Source organism: Carlito syrichta, unplaced genomic scaffold (genome assembly GCF_000164805.1).
Source record: "Carlito syrichta isolate Samal-C Ts95f unplaced genomic scaffold, Tarsius_syrichta-2.0.1 Scaffold303801, whole genome shotgun sequence".
Taxonomy (NCBI): domain Eukaryota; kingdom Metazoa; phylum Chordata; class Mammalia; order Primates; family Tarsiidae; genus Carlito; species Carlito syrichta.
Genome location: NW_007247897.1, coordinates 199,341 through 206,676, shown reverse-complemented (window position 1 = coordinate 206,676; position 7,336 = coordinate 199,341).

The following is a 7,336-nucleotide window of genomic DNA, read 5'->3' as shown; positions in this document are numbered from 1 at the left end:
TTACTGCCTAATTAGATTTAGACTTTTTAAAAAAAAAATCATGCCTTTGCTCTTTGGGTAATTGTCAATTGTTTCTGTGATTTACTGCACTGGTAATTCTATATTTCAACCCACAATTTGTCAAATCTGACATGCCTGGCTGGTTGGGTGAAGGCCATGACTGATTAACAAAAAAGACTGAAATGCTTAACCATCCTGTTCCTCAAACATCTAAATTAGATAACTATGTCTGCCTCAACTTCCCCCTTTTAGAGATTTTTGATCCCATAATCATATGGGGTGATAAGGGAGGAAGGTCTGTCTTCTGTAGCTTCTGCACAGCTGACAAGTGACATAGGCCTCCCTAGCCAGGGATTGAAAATTTCTCCCTATCTGATCTAAAATGTCCAGAGCGGTCTTAATGGTGGCCTTGATAGAAGGCAACAATTGGAATTTTTGCATGATCATTGTGTCGACATGAAACTGATTCTGGGAGAAACAAATTTAACTAGGAAGTGAAAGGTTCATGGACCAAAAATCAGCAGGAGTATAATGATCACAATTATCACCATAGGGCCAATAAAAGGAATAACCCAAGTGAAATAAGGCATAGAGTTCTTAATGGTGCCCCAAATAGATTCTGTAGTAGGGGCCTCTTTTCCAAAACTATGAAATCACCTAGCCTTATCATAAATATTCTTTAAATCTTCTTTAACTTGTCCAGTGACATTTATATAAGTGTAATAAGTTCCTAGAAGTTTCACATATTAAAAGCTATGTTGGTTACTGAAAAAGAGAAAAATGAAGTCAAAAGCTGAGTAGTAAAGGAAAACAAAAGTTTTCCACCTGTACCAGTTCCATTGAACAGCTGTGTCTCATTTTCAAGTGATTTTGTGGGTAGTTTAGGACTTTATAGATTGCATAGGTAAACATATTTAATGAGACGTTTTTATGGAGATGAAAGAAAAATAACTGCCTAGAATAGTTTATAGTTAACTTTTAGAGTTTTTGTTACATCCTTAGATTGCAGTGGGAATCTGAACAATTTCTTTGGGACTGCAGTTTGAACCAGGAATTAAGTGATCTTTCTGTGAAGATTGTATATTAGTAGACATTCAGAGGTTGTTTTAGTTTACAGAGTTTTAAGAAAAGCAGAGTTTTAATTTCTAGTGATTCCAAGTATGAAAATCTGAAGAAATAATCTAAAATGTTATTTTGGAGAACTGTAGCCAGGTAAGACTTCAGTATACAGTCTAAATTGTAGAAAATAATAAAAACTCAAAATTAATGAGCATGAGAACTTAAAAGCAGGTATACTATAGTTTCATTTGAAACAAAATTTATATATATACATTATATATAGCTTATTTGCATAAAGTGCAGCAAAAATAATTATTTGCCACATAATCTGTTTTTAAATTAGATGAATTTGGAGTCGATCATACTCAGTGATTTATCACAGAAACAAAGAACAGAGTTCAGAGTTCCATATGTTCTTACTCATTAGAGGACCTTGAACAATTATAATGCTATAAGACAATCATTGGCAGTAATGGGAAACTGTTGTTGTTGGTGGCGGGGGCTGTTGAGGGTGGGATAGGCAGTTGAGAGAAACTGCTAGGAAAGAGAGGGGCATACTTCATCATCAGGGGTACCTGCATGATCAATATTTGTATACCTATCCCTGAATTGTATCCCACATCTTTATAATAAAAATTAAAAACAAAAACCAAACCAACCTTTTTTTATAAGGAATCTCAAGTTAAATCCTCTGGAAGCCTCTGAGCTCGGCCAAATATCTATCTGCAAATATCAGTATCAATTCCTCTCTTTGAGGTTCCGTGTAACTTGAGGTTCCTGGCCCTGTTAGGAAGCCAACTTCTTTACCTACAACAGGTCAGAAGCCCTGCAGAATTGAAAGGGTACCATGCCAGCCTTTCCAAGGACTTTCTTATTGGTTCTTTATAGATCTTAATCTTAATTCATCAAAGCAGTCTCCTCCACAATGTCATTCTAGCCAAAGCCTTGGTAAAATAACCAATATCTCAATCATATTCCATTACAAAAGAAATCACATTCCTATTGAACTTATGCAAATAACTATACTGTTATAAATAAATATAAATAGTTTATAATTTCTGGAGAAATCTGGTAGAAAAAAACTGATTTAAATTTTTCTCACAAGAGCATACATTAATTATTTGTCAGAAGCTGTAAATAGATCAAAGAAAAGGGTTTTGTTGACTCAGAAAAAAAGAATCAGAAACACTTCAAACAAAAACGTAATACAATTTATTTATTTTCTATTAACTAAGCTTATGCAATTAACTTTTGTTCTGTTCTATATTGGTTCAACAATCCCAATAAGCATATAAATTCTCTAATAAGAGCTCTGGAAGAATTTTCTTCTAGTTTAAGGGCACAGTCTCCAAAGTTGTTAGAAATTGGCACTGAACAGCACTTGTTAGAGTCCTTTAGCTAATTATAAACTATTTTCAAAAAGAATCAAAGCAAAACAATAAATGTGGATGACAAAAGTCTTAGGACAGTCATTGTCAAAGAAACAATTGACAAGACAATTTGGTTATTCTGAGGTGTATAACAACTTAACATATTAATATTATTTCTGATAGCATATAGTTGGACATAACAGATTATAGGAGCATCACATGGTTTTTGGAATACATATCAATAGCACCCATAAATATAAGCCAAGAAAAGTTAAACACATTTTCATATTTGACAATGCTTCCCGTATGATTTTAGCATATAAAATAAGCCAGATATGTTTCCCTGGATGTTAGGGAAACCTAGTATGGAAAAGTTAATGAGATTAAAAACAACAACAACAACAACTGAATTTGAAACTTAACTTTGGAACATTTGTCAAATATCAAAGGTTTTTAAAAGCATGGTATAGTAACACAGGATTAAAGGTCATTGTGAAATATTCATTTATTCAAAAATGGTAATTCAAAGATTTGAAAAGCAAAAAGATCTTGCTCTCTGATAGAGGAGACTCATTTTTCTTAAACAATAAGAACTAAAAAAGACACCCTAGGACCAAATGAATTTATGTCTTTCCCCTGTTTTTTGTAGTTTACTTAAAATTCAAACAAAAACCTTTAATTATCATTTGAAATTACACAAAAATCTTGTTTAAAGAGAAAACTAAATTCATTTTTGCATGAGTATATTAGTAACATTGAAGCCAATTTAAAAAAAAAAACCTTATAAATAACTCTGTGTAATATTAATTGCTTGAGAACAGGGCAAGGTTTTTATAAATCCTCTTTTAACCCTTTGCAGTTTTTACTAAGAAGCATATTAACATTCTAAGAAAACACTGTTATTTTGACAGTGTCATTTTGGCCCAGCATATGTGTGTGCTTTTGATATTGATGTATAATTCATAAAAATAACTAAATAATACCCTTTAGCAATCTTGATTATAGATAGAATTCCTTTCATAAATACCTTTTTCACAAACTTTATCCTGATTCACACAGACCACCTATGACATACTTGGACTTTCTATTTTGTCCTTTATTTCCAATTTTTTCCCTCAAATAACCAGTCATTTTACTTCAGGACAAAAATTTACTATACAAGATCCCTTTTATAGAAAATTATCATCTTTATAACCTTCCTTACCAAAAGCACATCTTTATATCTGTAACTTCCTTCACATCACTCTCTTCTACTTACTGGTTCTTTTTTAACTTCTTTATAGGTAACTTTTCAAGTTCACAGTTTGAATTAACCTTATAATAATCTCCAATTTGAACAAAATTTTCTTTTTCTAGTTTCAAATGAGTTTAAATGCTTACATTTTATTTTTTAATGATGTTAAGTAGCATTTTATTTTTATTTTATTTTAATTAATTATATTTATTTTTCCTTATTTATTTTATTTATAGTTATTTATTTATTTATTTTATTTATTTTTGAGTTGGAGTCCCACTCCGTCGCCCAGGGTGGAGTGCAGCTCATGGTCACCCCACTGTCAACTTGCTGGGCTCTGGCAATCCTTCTGCCTCAGCCTTCCAAGTAACCAGAACTACAGGTGCACGCTACCACGTCCGGCTAATTTTTTATTTATTGTAGACATGAGGTTTCACCAAGTTGCTCAGGTTGGTCTTGAACCTGCGGGCTCAGTCAATCCTCTCACCTCGGTCTCCCAAAATGCTGGGATACAGGCTAAGCCACCGAGTCGGCCAATGTTTACATTTTAGTTAGAATTGACTGAATTATACAAGGAAAGAAAAATCTCCAAGTATCCTTGAAACAGCGAGTGTTATATCAATACAAGTAGTGTAGTAAACAGCAGTTTTAAAACAGGAAGAAAAGAAAGGGAGAAATAGAAAGCATTAGAAGACTCTGTTTAACCCTATAGTTGTGAGTTAAATGCTTGAACTTTTAATTGTTCTTGCTGTAATTTGTCCATTTGTTTTAAAATGTGTACAAAAACAGGCCTTAATGACTAACCAACTGTGATCTTAGACAATTTAGCTGGGCTTGGTGGCTCAGCCTGTAATCCCGCGCCTTTGGGAGGCTGAGGTGAGTGGATTGCCTGAACCCGTGGATTTGAGGCCCGCCTGGGCAACTTGGCGAGACCTCATCTCTACAATAAATCAAAAATCAGCTGGGCGTGGTAGCGTGCGCCTATAGTTCCAGCTATTTGGAAGGCTGAGGCGGAAGGATTGCCGGAGCCCAGCAGGTCGAGGCTGCGGTGGCCGAGAGTGACTACTGCACTCCAGTCTGGGTGACAGAGTGAGAGACCAACTCAAAAAAGAAAAAAGAAAATCTGGCATGCCTTCTCTGAAACATAAAACTGGCTGTAGTGACTGAGGTGGGCTGTTCTTCCTGCCTTCCCTCTCTTTTAAAGGATTTATTTTCCTTTTAGGGGGCAGGGGAAAAGAAAAGGCAATGAGAGGACCCTTTGAAAAGCACCTCAGAATTAAAATTTCAAATCCCAAACAACTTCCTAGGAAGCAAAACCACCTCAGAATAGACCAGGAACCATTGACCTAAAGTGGAAGTTCTGAGGCTTAGCAGAAACTTATCCGGAAAGCCTGAGATGTGTGAAGTGGGTGGGGCTGCACTGGACCTTTGCTGGTACCTAGCTCTGAGTTCTGGTGACTCCTGTGACATTTCTAAAGTCTTTTGTGTTACTTCATATCAAGGCTAGGTCTCATCACAATAAAATATTAGCACATTCATGACCAGCAAATTTTTTACTTTCCTAATACTGAGAGCAACTGAAAGCCAAAAAAAAAATCTGAAGCTGGTTGTACCAAACTTCTGTCGTTAAGCACAAGTGAAATGTTCTTTTTTAAATTGTTACCTTTTTCACAAAACAACTGAAAGTTGCAGGCATATACAGTATTTGCCTCAGACATCACTCTGACTAACATTCTGTACTTTGTATTTTCATTCTGATTATAAACCCAGAAAGACAGTCTTCCATGATGACGAGTCATGGATTCAACTAAGGAAAGTTCTTGTTCAGGTTTTTATGCAGTGCTGAACTTATTTAAAATATAATTTATTATAGGCTCAACTTTGCATAATTTCCTTAGATTTGACTGCATTTCTGCATTTTGGAAAAATGCAAAAACTGCAAAATTTGTAAGAATCTATTTCATGTCATTGTTTTTGAAAAGAATGGCATCACAATTGATGAACATGCTGACCAATGATAATGCATTGTGATTTTCTTCACTTGTCCTATCGAAATATTTAGTGCTAGAAATTTTGTTATCTTGGAAACTGTAGTATCACTCCACTTTTTTTTATTTCTTTGGACATTTATATCTGTGGTGCATCTGACCACAATACTTGTTAGTTGCAGTTGTGATTATTTCAACAAAATCTTCTCCAATAAATAGTCTGACAACTTCACTTTTACTTTGAAGACCATTTGGAAATACCTTGACACCTGGATTACCAACAAACACTTCTAGGTTTCTTTTTGGATCATATTTTGTCTACTCAATGTCTGATTTGTTCTCACCAGTACTAGGTTCACTGTCATAAATTTTCTGTGTTATATTTCTTCATCTACATTGCATCATCACATCCCTATCTGTATCACTATTCCTAATAAGTTCACTGGATTCATCTTTGACCTTGGAAACCTCATCAGCATATATTTATTCATTTTCCATAATTAAGGTAAATTATTCTAAATGTTGAAGTATAAAAGCCCTGAAATGTCAAAGTACAAGTATATAATATTAATCACAACAAAACCATGACAAATTTGCAATTTTTACCAACTGTGTAAATCAATAACAACATTGCACAGTTTGATATCAGATAATTATCTCAATTAACTTTCTCTCTCCTTGCCTGACTATTCATTTTCAAGCAAAATATTATAACACACACATATGACAATGTTGCGAAATTCAGAAACAGAAGTTGCAAAGACATAAAATTCCAATTACTGACAACCAGGAATGATATAAATTCATGTCAACGGTTGCGAATGAGTTAACCTCTTTTGTTTTAAACTGTCCAATTTGAAATCTTCATTATACCTTTAAATTCTGACCTAATGGAGATTCTGAGGGATTGAGCATTACTCATGTTCTTGTTCATGTTCCTCAAGGAAAAATTCTGAAATGAAAAGACAAGGACCATAATCAGCTATGCCAGGCATCCTTGGGTCTCTGACGCTCCCCTAGGCCAAGCATCCTTGTTCTCCCTTGTGGCTACCTTTGCAGGGTCCACTGTCAGTGCCTTGTGACTTGAGGCTGCAAACTAAAAACTCTTGATTGCTCTTTTCTATTCTTTGCCCTTCAGTAATTCTTTACATGAAGGTGGTCTCACTGGAGGCTTTCCAACAGGGCTATTTAAAATTGCTTTATACATAAACTTCAGACTATTTGGACAGCCAGGTCATTTTTGTATTTAAACAATTTAAGAGAATTAAATGTAGTCAAATGGTTTGTTCCTACCCATATTCATCAATTGACAGGAAGGGTTATGGTAGATCTCCTAGAGATCACTGAACTGTGTTTCAAAGAATTTTAGAGGACACAGAAGAAAGGCTGGCATGATACCCTTGGAGAATGAGTCATAGGTGTGGGCGACCGAATGGGTGTGATAAGTTGCCATGAACCACTACACTTTCACAAGTATCATCCAGTGTCTAGAACTTCATCTGTCCAGCAAAAGAAGTTAGCCTGATGTAATAAGATGACTGGATTCCTTTACCAAAGAAACCTCTCCTTAAACCACTCGTAGTAAACAGCGATGTCATCCAGCAATAGTTTTGGGGTTTTTTTGGTTTGTTTTTTTTTGAGTTGGAGTCTCACTCTGTCGCCCAGACCGGAGTGCAGTGGCCGCT